Here is a 23,532-nt window from a genome sequence, read left to right as displayed (position 1 = left end):
GCCTCTGCTTACGTGGGCAAGTAATCTACCGACTGAGCTTCTCGAGCAGGGCTGGGTAGCTCAGTCGGAAGAACACTTGCCCACGAAAGGCACAGGTCCCGAGTTCAAGTCTCCATCTGGTACACAGTTTTAATCTGCCAGGAAGTTTCAAATTGGCACGCACACTGCTGCAGGGTGTAAAATTTATTCTGGAAACATCCCTGGACTGTGGCCAAGCTGTGTCTCCACAATAACCTTTCTTCCTGGAGTCCCAATCCTGCAAGTTTTGCAAGAGAACTTCTGTGAAGTTTGGAATTTAGGAGATGAAGTACTCATGGAAGTAAAGCTGTGAGGACAGATTGTGAGTCATGCTCGGGTAACTCAGTCGGTAGTGTACTTGCCTGTGAAAGGCAAAAGTCTTAAGTTAGAGTCTTGGTCCAGCGCAGAAGTTTAATCTTCCAAGAAATTTCGTACCAGCGCACACTCAACTGCAGAGTGAAAAATTCATTCTGCCAAGAAATAAAACTTTGCAGTAATCCTCTCAGAGATGGCAAGGACAGAGAAGTTGAACAGAATAGATAAAGATGGTTCAACAAGTGTAAATAAAAGTAAAAAGATTGTAACTTTGTCAAATTAAGGGGTTTCGTTTAGATGGTATAAAATGAATACTGGCAACAGTAAAAAAAAGAGGCTTTCCTGGAAGTCAGCCTTATAAGGATGTCAAATGTGGTCAATAAAAAGTACAGACAAGAAGAGAATAGAAGCTTTTGCAATGTGGTACTACAGATGAATTCTGAAGATGAGATGGGTAGATCATGTAAACAATAAGGAGGTACTGAACTGATTTGGGGAGAAAAGACATTTAGAGCACAGCTTCACTGAGAAGATAAAACAATGAGCCAGTAAAAGTAACAGATGAGTTTTCCTATTTGGGCAGCAAAATAACTGGAATTGGCTGAAGCAGACAAGGATATAAAATGCAGACTATAAAATGCAGAATGTGTAATATATATGAAATGTTCAGAAGTCTTTTCGAAGCTATTTGCCTGGATTGTAGCCTCTTACGGAAATGAAACAGATAATATGCAGTTCGGTCGAGAAGAGAATGGAAGATTTTGAAATGTGGTGAGGCTGAAGATTAGACGAGTAGAGCAAATAACTAATAAGGAAGTATTGAATCAAACGCAGGGAAAAAAAATGTATGGCAAAACACTGTAAAAAGAAGGGAGTGGTTTATAGGACACCTGCTGGGGAATCAGGGAATAGTGAATTTGGTAATGGAGGGAAGTGCGGTAGGTGAAAATTGTGGAGGGAGACCTAGACACACGCACATTACACCACGTCAATTGGATGTAGGCTGTGGTAGTTATTCGGAGACGAAGACACTCGCACATAATAGACTTGTGTGGAGAGTTGTAAAAAGTAAGTTACTAGGATCATACATGGTGTCTACTCACTCACACGTGCCTCTAATTCACATCCCGTAGGTTCTTACACTGTCCTCACTGCACATCTGCCTACTTGTGGTTCATAATATCACATTATTTAAGCAAACACAAGTTCGAGGAGTGATATGCATGGTGTCAGCATGTTTTAACCACTGGTTAAAAGGGCACACAACCCTGTACAGCGTACATTTTGCACCGGGTTGCGCAAAGTGGAGACTGTCAGGCAAAGCAAAAGTTTTCAAACCCATTTCACTCGAGATATACTGGGAACCATGGACACAAGACAAAGGCAGATTCTGTGATACTAGGTAAAAGGAAAGTGTTAATCATACACCACACAGAAGACTATTAAATGTCCAGGTATACAAAATAGGTTTTGAGATATGTGGTCCGATCATAGACTCTCCGTATAGTATGGCACAGTGTGTTGCCATGGCTAGCAATTGTTTGTCACATACACAGCTAACGTTAGGAGTGCCCCAGGGAGGTGTGATGGGACTGCTCCTGTTTTCTATGTTTGTTCCAGCTCTTTCGAATATGGTGGCCGGCAATCTGGCACAGTTTGCTGACGACGCTGTTGTGTATGACGAAAGTGTTGTCGAGTGACTGCAGGGCAATTTTGGATAGTTCGGACAAAATTTCTATTTGATGCCACGAATGGAGGCTCACTTTAAATTTGGTAAAATGCAATTCATCTGAGATGGGTAGGAGAAACTTTCCTGTGGTGTTCAACTTTTAATGGCATCTCACTTGACTTAGTTACATCAATTAAACATCTAGGTTAACATTCTGACGCAGCAAGTAATGGAGTTAACACGTAATAGAGTCAGTTGTAACAAATGCAAACAGCTGACAATTTATCAGTTGAGTTCGGGAAAACTGTAGCACATGTAAAATGTGACAGCACATAATGACCGGATGATTCTTTCTCGAGTTCTTCGAGTGTTCGGTATCCTTATTCAATATCGTTAAAGAAGAAGTTAATACAATTTTGAGGTACTTAGATTTTTATAGATATATCAGTAGGAGTGTGTTACAGAAATGCACCATGAGCTAAGTTGGGAGTCTTTGGAGGGAAGAGGTCTTTCTTTTGACAAAATACTGCTGAGGAAGTTTTGAGAATCAGTATTTGTGACAGATTACAGACTGATTCTACTGTATCCAACTTTCACCTCATATTTATACAAGATAGAGATTAGGGCTTGTAAAGAGGCACGTGATGTGAAATGTAAACTTATGCAATAACTCGTTCTACCAGACCCCCACTACTGCATGTAACAGTAATGATAATTTTGTGTGGCTCTACTGAAATGTAATCCAACGTGTCATGAGTAATAAGAGCTCTAGACATTTACAACTACAGCTGCTTGTGTGTATTATGACTGCAATATCTGTCTACCATCTCAGTGCATCAGACATCTACAGCTAGTCGGGTCGATTGTGGCTAGGCAGTTTACGTGATTACCACACACGGTACCTACTTCACTGGCTCCTCGGAGCACACACAGCCCACACATTGCAGCAGAGATTATGTACATCTCATCATAATCAAAACACAAAGTCTCACTTATCTATTACCCTAGCTCTGCCCATCCATAAAAGAAAAAAATTTGCAAACTACTACTCTGTCACTCCTGTCTGCCTCTGGAACAGACTACCCTGCACCACTTCCATCACTCTCATTGGTTGGCTGGTTGGATTGGAGAAGGGACCAAACTACACAATCATCAGTCCCTCCGACCTGGGAATAACTAGAACCAATAAAACCTCCCACTATAAGAGGGAGCTACAATGGCCATAAAAATTACAAACTATTGACAGAGAAGGAAGGAAGAAGGCAGAAGAAGAGAGGAGGGAAAGATAGACACTCAAGATAAAACAGACACCATAATGAAAGGAGTGGGAAGGCAGAGGGTGGGGGTGAACCACCAAACCCAGTCGAGGCCAGTCCAATTGGGGTGAAGGGGGGAGCAAGATGGCCTGCCATCCCCTCCAACCACCGATAAGGTTGAAGGTCCAACCCTTAAAAAAAGCGATAAAAACTGCCACCATGAAGAAATTGCAAAACTAGATCAGCTGCTGAGGCACTGTCAGCTAATGCCAGGGGTAGCGAGTCACGAAAGCTAAAAGTCCGTCAGAGGGCGGCTAAGTTGGGACAGTCCAGTAAGAGGTGAACCACAATTAACATTGATCCACGATGACAGAGAGGGGGTCCTCACGACAGAGGAGATAACCATGAGTCAGCCAAGTATGGCCGATGGGGAGCCGGCAAAGGACGACAGAGGCCTTGCGAGAGGCCCATAAGGAGGACCGCACCATAGTTGTAGAATCCTTTATAGCCCTAAGCTTGTTCGGTGAAGAAAGAGTGTGCATTCTGCATTCCAAAGTCCCAAAACCTGACGATGTAATGCCAAGCGAAGGTCTATTTCCGAAATGCCAATAGCAATACATGGCCTGTTAGTAGCCAATTTAGTCATTTGATTGGAAAGTTCATTGCCAGGGATCCCAACATGGCCTGGGGACCAAATGAAAACCACGGAGCATCCACATTGATCAAGTCCTGGGTAGCTATGACCAAATGGGTAGAGAGGGAGGCACTGGCTGATAGCTTGCAAATTGCTCAAGGAGTCACTAAAGATAGTGAAGGACAGTCCTGAGCAGAAGCGGACGTGGTCCAGTCCACGTAAGAGGGCTACCAATTCTGTAGTAAAAACACTACAGCCATCTGACAAGGAATGAAGTTCCGTGTGTCTCACATAGGTGTAAACATAACCAGTGTGACCAGCAACCATGGAGCCATCAGTATAAATCACTTCTGAACCCTGGAATGAACTGAGGAGGCAGCAGAATTGGTGGTGAAGGGCCTCCAGAGGGACAGAATCCTTTGAACTGATGGAGAGAGAGAGACAGAGCTGTGGCCAAGAGACGCATCACAGAGGGGTATTTGCGTGAGTAGAGAAAAGAGGCGGTAAAGGGAAGTGCTGGAGCTCAGAAAAGAGTGACTGAATGCGGGCAGCCATGGTAAGTCCACATAGTGGCTGCCGCCACGGGAGGCTGATCTCCGTGTCTGGATAAAGGAGACCATAATCAGGGTGCTTTGAGGTGCAGCGAATGTGGAGCACATAAGATATCAGCTGTTGTTGGCGCAAAACTCGCAGCACTGGAATCCCCACCTCTGCGAGAAGGCTAATCACGGGGCTAGTTCGGAAGGCACGAGTCGCAAATCGTACCCCACGATGCTGGATGGGGTCTAGTATCTGCAATGTCGAAGGTGATGCAGAACCACAGACAGGACTCCCATAGTCTAACCGAGACTGGACCAGCACTTTGTACAAGTGCAGTAGAATAGAGCAGTCTGCACACCAGGTGGTATTGCACAGACATGTAAGAACAATGAGAAGCAACCAGCACGTCCTCTTCTGCTGGGAAAGATGAGGGAGCCATGTCAACCGGGCATCGAAGACCAGACCCAAGAAGCGAGGGATTGGCCATCGAGGAACAAGTCCAGATGTGGTTGGACTGTACGGCTACAGCAGAAATGCACGACACACAACTTGGACACCGAAAAAAGCCATGGGACAGAGCCCAAGATTGCGCCCGGTAGATTGCACCCTGTAGAGGGCGTTCTGCAGCGCCCATGATGGAGGAAGCGATGTAGATACAAAAATCGTCAGCATACGAAGAGGGGGACACTGTCAGCCCAGCAGCCACCACCATTCCATCAGTGGCTACGAGAAAGAGAGAGACGCTCAACACGGAACCATGTGGAACCCCATTTTCTTGCCAATGGGCGGTGCAGTAGGAGGAACCAACTTGGACCCACAAAGAGCGACAAGAGAGAAAGGTACAGATAAAAATGGGCAGACCACCACAAAGGCCCCATTCATGAAGGGTGGTGGAGGATGTGGTGGTACCAGGTGGTGTCGAAGGCTTTATGCAGGTCAAAGAAGACTGCAATGAGGTGTTGCCAATGGGGAAAAGCTGACTGGATAGCAGACTCCAGGTGGACCAAATTATCCACCATAGAGTGGCCACAGCGAAAAACACCTTGAGTCAATGACAAAAGGTTGCGGTATTTAAGAATCCAAAACAGCTGCTGACTCACCAGTCGTTCAAGGAGTTTGCAGAGGGTGTTGGTAAGGCTAATTGGACAGTAGCTATCCAACTGAAGAGGTGGCTTCCCAGGCTTCAACACCGGAATACAATGCTTTCCTGCCACTTGGTAGGAAACACCCCCTCGCTCCACAGACAGTTGAAAAGGGTTAGTATACAACGGTGGCCAGCCAACGATAAGTGTTGGAGCATTTGGATATGTATCTGCTCCGGTTCAGGACCTGTGTCGGGACAAAGGGCGAGGTTGCTGGAGAATTCCCACTTGCTAAATGGGGCATTATAAGGCTCCAAGCAGCGAGAAACTGAAGACAAAGGCAGTAGTTCCGAGCACTCTTTCAGGTGGAGGAACGTGGACGGATACTGAGTTGATGCAGAGGCTTGGGCAAAGTGTTGAGCGAAATGCTCTGCGATAAAATCCGGATGGGTAAGGACAACACCAGGCACAGAAATTCCTGAAACGCCGGTGGGAGGACAATGTCCAAAAATTCATCTGAGTTTCAGACAAACTTGTGAAGAGGGGGTGTGCGGTCCTATGGCAGCCACATATCGTTCCCAGCAAATCCGTTGCTGAAATTTGATTAGGTAACTGGCCCGGGTGTAGAACCGTTTAAAGACCAGAAGGAGGCAGTAGAAGGGTGCCGCTTGAAGTGTTGAAGAGCACGGTGGCAGTCTTTTATGGTCATAGCAATTCCCGGAGTCCACCAAGGGACCATCTTCCGATGGGGGGAACCCAAGGAAGAAGAGATGGCTGAAACAGCTGCGGAAAGGATGGCAGCAGTGTAAGTCTGTGTAGACTCATCAATACCGCTATGTGGTAGTATCAACCATCCTACCCGAAAAAGGGTTGTGGGCATTAAAGTCTCCTAGAAGCAGAAAGGGAGAAGGGAGTTGTTGAAGAAGGGTGGTTGTGGTAAGGGATGTGGGTGGCCTGTCAGGCGGGAGGTAGAGATTACAGACTGTGATTGGAGTGGCCAGACGGACCCCTAGAGCAATTGCTTCTGGAGTGGTAAGGAGGGAAACCCATGTACTAACAATGTCCTTGTGGACGAAGGTGCAAACACCACCTGAAGCCCGCAACGGGCCAATTCGGTTCCAACAGAAAGCATGGAACCCACAAAGGGTGGGTGAGTAAGAATTGACAAAATGGGTCTCCTGAAGAGCAATGCAAGCAGCAGAGTAGGAGGAAAGAAGGGGTACCTCAGGAGGTACTGGAGGGGCTTTGCCCTTGTTCTTCCGTTTCTGGTTCTTGTCTTGTGATGGAAGAGAAGGGCAGACTGCAACAAAGTCGGGCATGGAATTACACCTGGCAATCTCGGCAGCCACCAGCTGCGGACTGCGCGGCTGATGTGGAGCTGCAAATTGCTTTCAGGGGGGTGCCGGGAAGAGAAGTCTCGGGAGGGAGCTCCAGTACCGGCAGCTGCCAAAGAAGGGGAGCACTTCTCTGGCAGGGGATGGGGAGCAACACCCAAAGGGCTGTGTATGAGTGCTGATGGGGAGTGGGGGAGTGAGAGTGAGGTGAAAGATGTGGGGTGAATGGGGTGGGGCTGGGAAGAGGAGAGGGAATGGACATAATTGAAGCAAAAGCAGAAGTTATAGACAAGGGATGGAGCTGGTCATACTTTTGACACGCCTCGGTGTAGGTACGTCGATCCAAGGTCTCGTACTCTTGAATCCGTTGTTCTTTCACCTACACCCGGCATGCTGGCGAGCGTAGAGGATGCTGCGCATTACAATTTACACACACTGGTGGGGGAGCACAGGCACTCCCCTCATGGAGGGGGGTACCCACAGTAACAGCAGAGGGGATCATTGGTGCAGCGGGAAGACGTGTCCAAAACGTAAGCATTTAAAAGGCTTGGTCATAGCAAAACCTGTTGCCATCTGTCCTGGTACAAACCAGGTACCGAAGGAAAGGTTTCCACCCAAGCCGGCGAGCTTGACCCTCCTCCCAGGGGGACAGGGAGGGGAAGGCAGAAGGATCAGAAGAAGGAGTGTCAAGTCTTCTAGCACTTTAAGAGACGGCCACAGAATGGCCAGGATGTTGAAGCTTTTGTCGCTTCATGTACAAGGCGTCTGCCCTAGTACCACCCACTCCGACCAGGAGCTCACCCCATGGGCACCACCCAGCCACAGCGAGGGCTGCCTGGCACGGCGGCCATTGCTGGGAGTTCTGATGCCCCCAAGTGACGAGCATCGACTCCTTGGCACAAAAGAGGCGTCAACAGCTCAGGCACTAGCAGTGTGATCCCTGTGTTGTCAGGGGGCTCAGTCAAGTGGGTACTTAACAGCCCCCCCACACGGACTGGCTACCGTGCTGGTTACCTAGCAGGAAGGGAGCCAGGATGCAAGGGGAAAAGGGAGGGGAGGGGGAGAGGAGCCTGCACCATGGAAACTAGGTTGGGAGTTCATCCCCAAATGGCTCACACTGAATGGAAAATGTCGGAAATGGAGTTCAAACCCCGAGGGGACCAAAAACGCCGTAAAGGAGATAGAAACAGCAAACTAAACAATAGCACATACCAAAACAAAGTTGGGAAGATAGCCAGGTGCATATAAAGAAGTCCACCAAGGGGGAAAGGAGGGGCCAGGGAGAAAGGAGCAAGGACAGGGAAGGAGAGAAACAGGGATGGTAATGCAGTCTGGAAAAAGGAAGGAGACTGCAATAGCTTGGGGCCCCGTGCGTGCCACACATGCATCACTCTCTTAATGTTTCCCCAAAAATTAACGTATATGGTCAGTTTTCCCTCTGTCACTATTCTGCCCTTCTCTCACGAATATTATTGTTGTCTTCATAGTTTAAAACTACCCTTCCTGTAACTTGTCTCTACTTTTTACTCATGAACAAATGCAATGCAAACTGCCCCCCCCCCCCTGCTCTCTCTCTCTCTCTCTCTCTCTCTCTCTCTCTCTCTCTCTCTCTCTGCCCTGTAGTAATTACTAGACGCTTTACAAACAAGTCTGTGTTCCCGACAACCGCAGTTGTGGTAATACGTCTTGCAAACAGAACACCACTTACAGCTGTATAATACTCTTTAATGGGAAACAACCGGATCCATGGTTTATTCCAGAAAAATTTCAAAGCTCCTCTAATGAAAGTGATTGACAAACTGAAACAAGCTATGGACAAACAAGAGGTGACTATTATGCACTTTTTGGATTTCAGCAAAGCTTTCGACATTGTCTACTTCGGTATTCTACCCGCTAAACTCAAAAGTCAATTTTTTTCTTCAAGTGCTGTACAATGGTTGCACTCGTAACTTACATACCGCCAAGAGTTTGTAATGATAGGAACGAGGTCACAATGGAGGAATGTAGTATAGGGCCCATTACTTTCCTCATTTTATGTTAATTATGTGTTGGCTATTATCCCCCATTGCAAATATCATTTATAAGGTGACAACACTCAGTTATCCTTAAGTATGAGCTCAATAAATCCACACACAGCCATCCAGAACATAAATACTGACTTACTTCCTTTATCAGAAAGGGCACAGAACATTAAGCTTGAAACGTAACCATTCTAAAATGCAAGCAATCTTACAAGGAGAGGAAGCTACTCGTCATAGCCAAATTCGTCCAAATTCATGGAACATGTAGGGCATGCTGAGACATGAAAATGCCCAAAGTGGGAACTTCAGATGGCCAAGCATTTAGGAAATTTTGATACGGATCTATCACCACGTGCATGTTATCAATTGTCCCGGCAACACGATAACACACTGCGTGTCTCACAATAAGGTGAACACGCTCCTCAACACAAGAGCATAGAAGGGAGCCGAAGAATTTTTCCTCTCCCCCCCCCCCCCAATCCCTAACTACTACTTGCATGTCTCCCACCCCATCTCTCTTATTTTTAACTGTAGGTAGAATGACATCATGAACAAAATTCAATACATGTACAGCAGGAGGAACAGAACAAAAATACACGAGGAGTTCTTGGGTACTGAATTTGGCCGGAGCAAGACAGCTAAAATTAGATAGAATACTACAATGTCACAACTAAATCTGGCTATTAAGTGTGTGCTGAGGATAGAGTCTAATGCTGTGCTTAATTTCCACTTTCCTTACCTACGCAAAATTTTGTGTGGGCATGCAAGTGTGTACACAGGTATTACATAAGCAAACACCTATTCCTTGCATAAATGCTTGAAGTCTACCTATTTATACTAAGGAAATCTAACACATTAAAATGAATACAACAATAGGAATGCCATTCAAATAAGAGCACCTTGGGATCACTCAGTTATGTTCTGATAACTGCAAGCAACTGGTTTTCTCGATACCATACCATTTTTTGTCCATTACTAATAATTTTAAAAACAAAGCAAATCCTTATGCAGCATGCTTCCTATTATTATTTTAATTCTAACAATGCAGGAAAATACAGAGTGCTACTTACCGTGAAGAAGACATGTCAAGCTGCAGACAGGAAAGACACTTACATGAAGCTTTCGACCACAGCCTTCATCAGTAAAAGAGAGGTACATACCATTCTCTCTCTCTCTCTCTCTCTCTCTCTCTCTCTCTCTCTCTCACACACACACACACACACACACACACACACACACACACACACACACACACACACACACACACACACACCCCTCATTGTTCCTTTTCGCCCATCTTTCTGTACAACATTTTTAATGTATTTGTGTGTATTTTTACATATTTTTTATGTATCTGTGCATGTTTTTACATATCTGTGTGTATTTTTGTGTATTTGTGCAAGTTTCTGTAAGTCTTTTCATATTTTATATGCATGTTTATGTATCTCTCTCAACCATCGACACCTATTTTACACATTTCTGCGTCATCCCATTTCCTTTATGCCATTCCTGGTACATTGGACCCTTGCTCCCTCTTTCTACACCCATTCAGAAAAGTTTCCCTTTTCCTGGCTAAAAGCCAGTCCCACATCCTGTTTCTCAAATGCTGCCTAAACTGTGGAATCCCTCCAAATGGCCTAACTGGATTCGTTTCTCTGGATTGCACTCCCCCCCCCCCCCCCCCCCCCCCACCTTTCACAATGACATACACCTTTTCAGATTCTGCCAATCCCTATCCCTCAAAACCTGGTATTGCAAAAACACATCTCCAAGGCACAGGCATCTCAGAACCCCCTCTGTTCCGTCTGCAAAATACCACTACTCTACAATCACTACTCCATACATCACATCTCTGAAATGGAATCTCTTGCTCTCCAGCACTTGGAGGAGCATTCCAGACACCACCTCTATAAGTTATCCTACCTGCTGACATCCCACTGCTGTCTCCACGCACCACTGTCCAACCCCTATCATACCCACACTCTTCCCCCTTGTCCACCCTTCATTGCAGCTAAACCCTGCCTAGCTGACCTTTTCAACTTGCCCCATCCCCCTAAACTCCCTACCAACTCTCTATCAAAACCAAAGCCAAAACATTCCTGTAACATTGTTGCTAAACTTTCCACCACAAGCTTCAGCTCCACAGAAGTTTCAGTCATGTCCAAAGACCTTACCTTTAGCCCTACACCCAAATTTAACCATGCTGGACTTATTAAAGACCTACTCTCCTTCTCCTAATCCCTGCAACATCCAAATTCCAACATTGAACCTTGCCTCTTTCATTTCACACCACCATCCAACCATGACCCCCCCCCCCCCCACCCACTGGTCACCTTCTAGGAATTCATTACTTCCAACCTAGCCTCACCATCCTTCCCCAGGTCTCTTCCTCAGAACATCAACCTTTCAGTAGAAAAAAGAACAGCCATAAACAACCTCAGAACAAATCCTGACCTAATCATCATACCTGCAGACAAGGGTTCCACAACTGTTGTTATGAATCACAAAGACTACACAGCAGAAGCCCTCCGCCAATTACCTGATTCCGCCACCAATAAACTCTGCCAGGCTGATTGATCCCATCCCAGAAGTCCAACACAAACTCTAATCCCTAATTAAAGCCTTAGACCCTTTCCAGAACATCTCCCCTGAATCCAATTCGCTCCTCATCCCTATGACACCCAGCACACCTACCTTCTACATGCTCCCCAAAATCCACAAAATCAACAATCCTGGACACCCCATTATGGCTGGTTATTGTGCCCCCACTGGAAGAATTTCAGCCCTTGTTGTCCAACACCTCCAACCAATTGCCCGTAATCCAGACTCCCATGTCAGACGCCAATCGCTTCCTATGCCATTTCTCCACCATCCCAACTCCTTTATCTCCTGGATCCCTACTCATCACTGTTGACGCTCCTTCCCTATACACCAACATCCCTCATGCCCGTGGGCTTATCGCTATTGAACACTATCTTCCCCAACATCCTTTGCACCTTTTTATGGGCTATCTAGAGGAGACCTTCCTAGCCTCCCAAAACACCAAACCCCTAGTCTGGTTCAGGTTTATTGATGATGTCTTCATGATCTGGACTCAGGGCCAAGACACCCAATCTCCGTTAATTCACAATTCAACACCTTCTCTCCCATCTGCTTCACGTGGTCCTCCTAAACCCAGCATATCATAGATGTTGACCTCCTCCTCTCTGATAGCTCCATCCACACCTCGGTCCACATTAAACCCACCAATCACCACCAGTACCTGCACTTTGACAGCTATCATCTATCATCTCTTTCACTTCTAAAAATCCCTTTTCTACAGCCTAGCCACCTGGGGATTTCATATCTGCAGAGACAAAAACTCCCTTGCTCAGAATGCTGTGGGCCTCGGCAAAAAGGCCTTTACAGAGAGGCACTATGCCCAAGACTTAGCCAGCAAACAGATCTCCCATGTCATTTCTCCTCACACCCCCAATCCTCCCGCCACCCCCAAGAAAAAGCCACAAAGCAGTGTCCCCTTGTCACCCCGGACTGGAGCAATTGAACCACATCCTTCACCAGGGCTCTGATTATCTATCATGATCTGAAATGAGGGACATTCTATCTGAGACTTCCCACCCCTCCTACAGTGGTGTGCAATCAGCCACCCAACCACAACAACATCCTAGTCATCCCTATGCCTCTCCCAATACCAACCCCTTGCCGCAAGAATCATATTCCTGTGGAAGACCCAGATGCAAAGCCTGCCCAATCCAACCATTCAGCATTTCCTATTCCACCCTGTCACATGTTTATTCTACCCAATCAGGGGCTGTGACACCTGTGGAAGCAGGCATGTCATTTACCAGCTCAGCTGCAATCACTGCACAGCTTTTTGTGTTGGTATGACTACCAACCAGATGTCCACCAGGATGAGTGGCCACCACCAAACTTTGGCCACGAGCAAAGTAGACGACCCTGTAGCGCAACATGCAGCTGGACATAATTTATTTCAATGGCTGCTTCTACCCGAGCCATCTGGACCATTCCCGCCACCACCAGTTTTTCTGAACTGTGCAGATGGGAGTTATCCTCACAACACATTCTCCATTTCTGTAATTATCCTGGCCTCAACCTATGGTAACATATTGTCCCCACACCGTGCACCCAACTGTTTCCACCCCCGCTGTCATATCATCTCCAACCCATTCTCATCTCCCACCCAGTTTATTTGCAGTCCTCTGCCAATGCACCTGCCTGTCTTTCCCCACTCCTCTCCTTTTTTGCTCCTTTAATATAATAATAATAGATCTTTTTTTAAATGCAAATCGTTATTTATGAACTACTAATGTATTTTTTAACAGGGTGTATACAGGGACAAGGAAAAAAAATTCCCGGATTTCTCCTGGAAATCCCGTTTAAAAAATATGCTTTTTCCCAGGCGAAAATACGCTTTTTCTGTGCTAAGTGACAGTAGGTTTTCCGTAGATTTTCCCTCGGAACTGTATAACTTATCAATCCTTTGAACGGTTAACGTTTTATACAATCGTGCAGAACTTCCCGGAAAAAAAAAAAAAAAAAAAAAAGACGGGGCAGAGAAGTTTTGGAGAGACTTTTAATTAAAAAAAAGAGAGAAGTTTTGGAAAGACCTTTGATTTGCAGCAACATATACGCTGCATATTTTCGTATTACGAATGTATAAATTCGAATTGCACCAAACACAGCGCGTTAGTTTCCGGAGCGTTGAAACCGAGGTTGCGATGTCCTTTTGTAAGCGAGTCATATCTCAAGCCACGAGATCTCGCCACCCGATGACAGCAGCTATTCAGAGCATAGGACACGTGTTATAGGCAGCCAATAACAAGATCACTGGTCACAGCTAAGTTTTCACATGTAATATTTATTTTATTTTATTTTTTTTTTTTTTTTTTTGCGTGTGTTATACTTTAAGATACATCACACAAATGTGCCAGTAAATTTAAAATTCTGACATAAATGTCTCGGCTCGAAATTCTTGTAAGTGGCTGGTCCTCAAACTGTTCAGTTTCGAATGCTCTGTGATTTAGAGATCCATCCCACTTTCTCACACGTAAAAAGAAATTTACTTTGAAAGTAACGCTTTTCTAACCACCGTTCACAATACTATCCGGAGACTGTTAGAAATAGGTTCGATTTACCAGTTGCCAGAGAGCGCCAGAAAAACAGGCAGCGTGTGCAACTGTATTGGTGTAGGAAGCCCGCATGTTCGTGTGTATTAAGCTTGTCAGTGTGGTTTTTGGGATGTAAATTTTCTTGGAGTACCAGTACTCTGCGATCTCATTTTTGGTTCTTTATTATGGCATAATGCCATATATGGCAGAAGATGATAACGTGCACTTGAAATTAGCTTCGCTTGGAACTAGGCAATACTGTAGAATGAAACACTTCGTTTCAAATAAAATGACTGCCTCAGCAGAAAGATTAAATTTCTTTAGCAAACTTGCAAAATTAACTTCACTGTTCTGCAATGCGATTAATGCTTGACTGCTGCAAACTTGGAAATAAAATAAAATCAGAAAACTGAAATTAATAATATATTTTTGCCCTCCGTAATTATATGAATGTACTTTAATTCACTTGATAACTTATATATATATAATATATTTTTGCCATCCGTAATTATATGAATGTATTTTAATTCACTTGATAACTTCCGGCCACAGAAATCCGTTTTGTTTTCATTTGATGTTGGAGCTGTACACGAAGAGAAGCAGCGAAATCACTTAACGTAAACACGGGTCACGTGGAGAACCCCCTCCCCACTACAACTCTGTGCAAGCGCGAATCTGGCAGCTAGGGCGCGGGAGAAAAATTTTTCTCGTTTGCATCTGGCTGCTTGCTGCTACTACCGATACAGCTAACAGCCAAACTTCAAGTAGCGGGAGAAGGTACTGCTTATACGCGAGTCAAATGCGCATGCGCAACAGACCGCTGGCAATTGGTCAAACGAACCTTACGTGAACAGTTGTGACGTCATGCTCATAGCAAGCCGTTTATTGTTACGAAGAATTACAGTCTGCACCCTACGGCCTTTGACATATTTTTGCTATTTGCAGACGCTTGTGCGTGCACGGTGTTTTGTTGTTGTAAATTGCACATTTCCTTTGCCACCAAAGTTTTATTTTTTCCCTCTCGTTTATATTTTCTTGCTGCAGTATCATTCTCCAGTAGCAGGATACAATAACATTCTTTGCTAGAGAATCAATTCTGCAGTCAAAATTACAAAAATTTAACTGAAAGCTAACACAATGAAAAATTCCCGGAATTCCGAAAAATTCCCGGGTTTTTCCCGGTTTTCTCCCGGATGAAAAAATTCCCGGGTTTTTCCCGGTTGTCCCGGGTCGTAGACACCCTGTTTAAAGCTGCTTCTATGAAAATTGGTATATGACATCTCTGTTACAAATTTAAAAAAAAAAAAAGTGTTTCAGTATTTTCAGAAATTCTGACCCCTAAGGGGTTGAAATAGGGGATAAAATGTTTTAAAAATATTTCACGATGAGAGCAATGCTAAATCTATGATAATTTGAATTTGGCTTCTCAGTCAGACACAAAAAATTACATATTTCACTGTTTTTGGAAATTCAGCCCCTATTGTGGTGAAACAGATGATGAAAGCTTTTATGGAAATATTTCATTATACAAGCATTTTTGAGATTGAATTTATGAATATTTGAGTTTGGGTTCTCTGTTCGAAATAAAAAATACCCATTTCACTGTTTTTGAAAATTCTTCTCCCAAGGAGGTGAAACAGAGAATGAAATGTTTTGTGAAAACATTCCATTATGTAGGTAATTTAAAGCTAAATCTCTGAAAATCAGTATTTGGCTTCTCAGTTGGAAATGAGAAAATATGTGTTCCACAGATTCTTGGAATTTCAACCCCCATGTGGGTGAAACAGAGCGAGACTGGTTCACTGGCTCATCATCGCCCATCGCAAACTGCTAAGGATAGAAACTTAAGTTTAATGAGGGTGCGGCACTGTTTAAGAAAGAGTTGTTCAAAATTCCACTCCTAAGGGGGTGAAGTAGTGGATGAAAAGCTTTTTGAAAACATATCACTATTAAGGCAATTTTGAGGTACAACCACGAAAATTGGTATTTGGTTTCTCAATAAGAAATTTTAAAAAATGGGTGTTCCACCACTTTTGGAAATTCAACCCCTAAGGAGGTGAAATAGGGGATGAAAACATTTTTAAAAATATTTTGTTATATTAGAAAATTTTTGAAGCTAAATCTGTGTAAATTGGAATTTCATTTCTGTTAGATATGTAGTAATGTGTTATGGGATGGACATTTCTATGGAAATATCATGAAGAGAAAAAAATTACATGACTAACAAAAGCCTTTGACTTCAGCTACCAGAATAGTTTTTTGGTTAGAAGTACATTTAGAACAGAGCAGTCTTCTATGGCCTTAATTAGCGTGCAAAGTTCAGAAGGTGTTGCAATTTGTGAACAACATAAAAATTTGATTAAAGGAAACCAAAAAAATCTTTGCAGATCATACAGTCTACATGAGCGAAGCAACAGGCACTAAGCTAGTTTTTAAATAAGAAATCTGTAAACAGCTAGCATGTAGCCATTTTCTTTCTTTATATGAGGTCTATGTTTGTTCTGTTGACATATTCAAAATCATAACATTTATTGGAATATGATCTATGGAACAAGTAGATAAGAGAACCAAACTCCAGGGGTTAAGTTGGTGCTGTTCCAAAAGTTCCCAACAGAACGTTTGCAAAACCAGTGTCTGCCTTGCTGTATGAGAGTGGGCTTTGTCATCCATGAGAATCATGCCTGCTATCAGGAGTCCAGGTCGTCTGTGGCGTACAGCCTGTTGCACTTCCCACGGAATGGTACAAGAATTTATGACATTATGGGACCCTTCGTGAGGCTGGAATTTTTCGCAATATGACACACTACACAGCCTAAGAGACTATGAAACTGTCTCAAATTTTAGTTTTGCTGGGAAGGAGGACTTATTTCATTCCACAGAGGAGTGTTACAAATCAGGTTGGTAGTGGTGGACCCGTGACTCGTCCCCTAAAATGATCAGTGTTATAAAATCATTGCCTTCACTGCAACATGATGTGCTACACAGACAGCCCATTCTGTTTCGTTTGTAACTATGATTGAAAAGCAGGAGACTTTTTGTAAAGTAAATTTGTAAATTTTTGTAAATTCAACCACATATGAATGATGCAGTAAGTGGTTCCACATGAAAAATGTAGGGCAGGTACAGTGTCATTGTCACATAACGATCTTCATGGATCATTTCCTTCACACTTTACAATAAATCATCACAGGAAAATTCCACAGGGTGATCATGACACTCCTAATTTGTGATTCTTTCTTGTACTTTGTTCAATTCCTGTATACGACGGAAGAAAGCCACTGGTGAAATCAGTCGTGGACTGGCTCTCTTCCATCTGATATGTGCTACCCCATTCCTGAAATGAACTTGTGTGAAAAAAATTTTCTGCTACCTTAATCATCAGTATGTTGTCGAGTAACCTTATCTAACAGGGGCACTACTAAATGGTTTACAATAGTAATTATTTGTGCATTATTTATTAATGAACATGAGTCAATGAACACAGGATCTCTCAACATACTCCCAACTGATGTCAGTACACCACTGCCACCTTCCTGGAAACTTCATTATTGTGTCACGGAATCAATGTTTGAGAGTACTAAGCACCCACTCATAGACAGTTGCCTGTAAGACTTCTTCATTAGCCCACAGCACATCCTTTGCATTATTGAATCAAGCACACCCAGATGGAACAAGACCCAGTGAATAATGGTGGGTGTGACACAAGAACGAGCCCCAGTAATGTCAACTTTGCTCATTATTCAAGTGCTGATGACAATTATCTGCCCCATAAACAGAAGCTTCTTGACCACACACTGCTGTTAAACATTTATGAATCTATTGTTCTGACTACTTCCTTGCAGAAAAACCATGCAGCCCTCTTTGTCCACGACACTCACCTCGTATCTCATCCATTCTCTACTTAATAAAAAAAAACTGGTGCTGTCCTTTCGCTGTACTCACTGTTCACAACTGCCATCTAGCATTTGCATGGTGTTCTAGAATCACTTCTTATTTCTGAACACCCCTCATATGATACAATGTCAGTTCAATGACATGTATCCTGATTGGTATTATAATGTTCCCAAAATACAATGCATAATATTACTTGGTTAGAAAATATATCTAAAACAACTGTTACAGTGTATCTTGTGGATTGGCATGGCTGATAAATGAAGTTTCAGGTCTATGTACAATTCAAACTCCCTGCCTAAATTTTTCCATAAGTGATTCTAGATTTCCAGATGGATGGCTTTTGACACTTTTCCTCACAAGCAGCTTGTAACCAAATTGCGTGCTTATGGAATATTGTCTCATTATGTGACTGGATTCATGATTTCCTGTCAGATGAGCCACAGTTCATAGTAACTGAAAGAAAGTCATTGAGTAAAACAGAAGTGATCTCTGGAATTCCCCAAGGTAGTGTTATAGGCCCTCTGCTGTTCCTTATCTATATAAATGATTTAGGAGACAATCTGAGACGCCGTCTTTGGTTATTTGCAGATGTTCACATTTATCATCTTGTAAAGTAATCAGATCAAATCAAACTGTAAAACAATTTAGAAAAGATATTTGTATGGTGCGAAAATTGGCAACTGACTCTAAATAATGAAAAGTGTGATGTCATCCACAAAAGTGATAAAAGGAATCCGTTAAATTTCAGTTAGGGCCTACATGATAAATCAGTCAAAGCTAAAGGCCATAAACTAAATACCTAGGAATTACAATTACAAACAACTTAAATTGAAAAGAACACTTGCAAAATGTTGTGGCAAAGGTGAACAAAAGCCTGTGATTTATTGGCAAAACACAACAGATCTAATAGAGAGACTGCCTACACTATGCTTTTTCCATCCTCTTCCGGAGTACTGTTGCACATTGTGGGATCTTTACCAGACAGAATTAAAGGAGTAAATCGAGAAAGTTTAAAGAAGAGCAGCACATTTTGTATTATCAAGAAATAGGGGAGAGAGTGTCACGGACATGATGCAGGATTTGGGATGAACATCATTAAAACAAAGGTGATTCTCATTGTGATAGGTGTTCTCACAAAATTTCAACTGCCAACTTTCTCCTCCAAATGCGAAAATATTTTGTTGATCCTGACCTACGTAGGGAGAAATGATCATCATAATGAAATAACAGAAATCGACAAAATAAGGCAAATCAGAACTCGCACAGAGAGACATAGGTGTTCATTTTTTCTGCATGCTGAGAGTGAAATAATAGAGAATTATTGTGAAGGTGGTTCGATGAACCCTCTGCCACGCATCTATGTGTGATTTTCAGAGTAATCATGTAGACGTAGATGGAGTTAATAAACATACCCATTCACCCATGTAGATCCCGCTGTTTGAATAAATAGTTAATGTTTCATTCTTGATCGGCATTACACGTGTGGTAAAATGGACTTTTTATTGTGCCATACAATGCGTTAGCCTACAGTTTCTTCTCATTCTATTTATAGATGGAGCATTGAAATAATGACTACGTCTCTGATTGTGTGTGTCGCATTTAGCATCATTTTGTCTTCTTTGTGTATCTGGGCACGAATCTATGGTGCCGATGGATAAATGAGGCACTCATGGCTACACAATGGTAAGCCACACACTGAGAAATATTGATATTTATACACTTTTTGTATCTAATGGAGGATGGCAAGCCACTGGTGGAGTATTATTTGAAGAAATTACATGGTCGCAACACACACACTGTTGTTTTGTATTGCACCAAGAAACAACACATCATTTTTGAGCTTTCGTATGCAAAATGGCATCTTGCACAGGAGTCATTTATATGAAAATATGCATTGTGAAGCTGATATGGGAACCCATCATTTTGAGACTGAATTCACTTGCGATATTGCATCATCATCATCAGAGGTAAAGCAACAACAAAATGCAATTAAGACTATTATGGCTTATCATGACAGTGCAGTACATTAAATAATACTATTATCTAATGGAACAATAAACTATGGGGCAAATTTTTAGATATTTATCTGGAGTTCATTGTTTTTCTTGTGATGGCATCACTAGGTGTCTACTATACGTTTTACTGAGGCTCGTCATTACATTGCTGCTAAATTGCTGTACTGTACAGTGAAGTTTTGTAGGTTCATGCTATTAGTAGGCTATTTCTTTTTTTTCCCCAGTAAGGAGCCAGAGTTAGCTCCTAACACAACAGAAAGAAAGATAGTTAACAGATGAACAACCTATTAACTTTTCAGAAACCAGTGTGTTCAAATCTTTGGCCTCAAATCCTGATACAATTTTGCTGAAACATGCTGTTTGTGGAGAATTACGTGAAATTAATTTCAAGAACGGTGGTCATCCTACACAGTAATCATCGATTATGACCTTAACACCAAAAAATCATTGTCCTATTCTACACAGCCTAGTCCATAGACGTACAGACTTGCAGTTCATCATGGATATTATTTACCCCTGACTCAGTATGAAGCCACAGAGCAGACAGATGAACCTGAATTAATTGATGGTCATATCTTAGATTACACCGAGAGCAATGTGAATAGTTCTCAGTGAAGCTAAACATTGGTGCTGAGACTTTGGTGATGTACAATGACATGGCACAAAATTATATGTATTCCTTGTATTTAATACTGTTTTTCACTACATGCAGTAAGTAAAATTGTTCTCCTCATGTCACAAAAATACCTTAATGTTTATTGTAGGTTAAAACACAATAAATGTATATCTCATATCCATCATCTGATTTACAAAATTATTTTAATCTTCACGTCTCGTAAAATTACTTAAGTGATTCATCCTTATCGAGCCTCAAGCACTTCCAATGTAGTTTTCGCTCTGAAATTAATTTCTTTGAAGTTTTTCATAAGACTTTTTGATCAAAGTCTACAACAGGGCAGTGGCAGTCAGCTCTTTTTCCCTACGATAGATACATTGGCAATGTGTGGGTTCTGCATAGTCAATGAGAGGATAGCTTTGTGTAACTAATGAGAGGCAAGGCATGTGGCTTATTATTTTGAGCACACAACTGGAACTATCCGACGCTCTTTGCTGATAAGGAAGGACGAATAAGGTTTCACGTTTCACTGATGGTGAGTTCATTATAAATTGAGACAAGTAGATTAGGAGTGGCTGGGAAATGAAATTAGCCACATTCTATTTAGTAAAAACATCCTAGCTTTAACCTATTATGATAGAGGGAAACTGTGGAGAACCTCAATCCAGATTTCTCCAAGCAGAGATTTTAATTTCCATCCTCCTAAATGAAATCTCAGTATCAAACACTGCACCACCTCTTTCAGTCACCTCAGTCACCTCTTCAGGCTATCTGCAGTTTGGCATTATTTTCTTACATAGTCTCCAGTTTGCTTGATAATTATGGCTGTGAATTCTACTGAATGGAACTTTTTGAACAGCTTACACACACAGTGAAGTAGCAGACATCATAATTTATCACAAAAATACAAAGGGGATATAAGCCTTGCAGACTGCAGATATCCTAGTAACAGGATGTCCAGTACATGAGGGATCATGGTGTGTTGGTAATAAAATGAAGATGGAAATCATTGTGGAGCTGGGCTTCTAAGAACAGTACAGAAATGAATTAAGACATGGTGGAATGGTACAATATTATGACACACACACAACCTCAACCTCTAGCAGCTAAAAAATACACATATGTAACATATACACAGGATTAAGTGTGGATGGGGCAGGAAATCGGCCATGGCCTTATCAATGGAACCATCACAGCAGAAATATTAGCAACAAGGGAAAATCATATAACCTCATGTGAGGATAGCCAGAATATGAAACTCACTTCTCCCAAATCAGATTTTAGAGGATCTTCACAGAAATTCTAAATTTAATGATTTAGAGTAGTGTACAATTAGAATTACAACTGGAATACAGTAATGTAATTTCCTGTACTGCACATAAATTTCCATGTACATTCCAATTTCTTTCCACATCCCAGAGACCAGTCTCCTTGGAATATAGCTTTTTTTAAAAAAAACCCTTACTTCAGATGATTTTACTGTATAGTATCTCACTTTTCCGCAACACAATACATATATAGTCCAAACAGACTTTATTAGCAACGTGTCTCTAAATTCTCTCAGCAGCTATTGCTTACATGATGTTTGTGACTGGAGTGGTAACACACGTAAATATTACAAAACCACTTGCTTGAATACAACTATGTAGGGTAACTTAAAGGTATAATGAAAATGACTGAGCGAAATTTGGGAAGTGTGAATAGCAGTCTTCGAAAATTTTGACAAAACACACTAAAGGAGCTATCATTCATTTGTTCTACTGTTGTTCTGTTATTACGTGCGGGTTTGTCTACTCTAATGTGCTTATGGCCTTCGCTGATCTGTTACATTTAATATACGGCAAACGACTTCAAGAAGAATCTTCTCTACATTACATTACATTACAAAATACTTAACTCTAACACCATAAACATTATTTTCAAATGAATGGGCTTACGTTTTTCTTCATAAGTGCCTTAATTCATGCACTTGTGAGTTACAGATTAGTTTATTGACTATATTATGAATTTATTAGCACTCACTAAATCATAACTTGTTTTCCGCCCCTACACATCATTTCAAACCAAGAAACCATGAAACTAGTGGTGGGCAGGAAATCGCGTATCTGTTAGAAATCACAGTGACTGAGAAGTCACAGATATCACAGTAGCAACTTTACAGAATCTAACTGCGATTTCAGTCACAGTTAACAGTCGCAAGTACTATTTCATATTCAAAGACGTGAGCCATCTATTGGTCGAATTTAGCACTGCTTTCTGCGATTTCAGTGACAAGTCGCAACTAAGAGTCGCAAGTAGCAACTAAAAAGCGCGGTTAACAGTGGCATCTGTTGGCCAAAGTTCGTACTACGACCATCTCTGCGGTACGCTATGGAGTCCAACTGTAGTGGTGGGCAGGAAAACGCGTATCTGTTAGAAATAACAGTGACTGAGAAGTCACAGATATCACAGTAGCAACTTTACAGAATCTAACTGCGATTTCAGTCACAGTTAGCAGTCGCAAGTAGTATTTCATATTCAAAGACGTGAGCCATCTATTGGTCGAATTTAGCACTGCTTTCTGCGATTTCAGTCGCAACTAAGAGTTGCGAGTAGCAACTAGAAAGCGCGGTTAACAGTGCCATCTGTTGGCCAAAGATCGTACTACGTCCATCTCTGCGATACGGTATCGAGTCCAACTGCGATTTCCGTGACAAGTCGCAACTAAGAGTCGCAAGTAGCAACTAGAAAGCGTGGTTAACGGTGCCATCTGTGGGTCAAAGTTCGTACTACGCCCATCTCTGCGATACACTATTGAGTCCAACTGCGATTACCGTGACAAGTCGCAAGTAGCAACTAAAAACCGCAGTTATCACTGCCATCTGTTGAGCAAAGTTCATACTACGCTATTCGCTACCGAGTCAAACTGCGATTTCTGTGACAAATCGCAACTAAGAGTCGCAAGTAGCAACTAAAAAGCGCAGTTAACATACTTTTCCTAGTGTCATCTGTTGACCGACGTACGTACTT

At 42.5% G+C, this 23,532-nt stretch overlaps 1 protein-coding gene across 2 annotated transcripts in view; it reads right to left on the bottom strand.

The window, feature by feature from the left end:
- Positions 1-22,681, bottom strand: part of LOC126106897 (nucleolin-like) — a 56,911-nt gene extending 34,230 nt beyond the window's left edge. The window contains exon 1 of one of the 2 annotated variants that reach the window (XM_049913312.1): positions 22,546-22,681. The gene's annotated coding sequence lies outside the window, so the exon portion shown is untranslated. Of the gene's footprint in view, positions 1-22,460 lie in introns of both variants that reach the window. The other variant, XM_049913311.1, reaches the window with a different exon arrangement.
- Positions 22,682-23,532: the final 851 nt, after the last annotated feature.

Source organism: Schistocerca cancellata, chromosome 10 (genome assembly GCF_023864275.1).
Source record: "Schistocerca cancellata isolate TAMUIC-IGC-003103 chromosome 10, iqSchCanc2.1, whole genome shotgun sequence".
NCBI lineage: Eukaryota > Metazoa > Arthropoda > Insecta > Orthoptera > Acrididae > Schistocerca > Schistocerca cancellata.
This window is presented reverse-complemented; position numbering and strand designations above follow the sequence as displayed.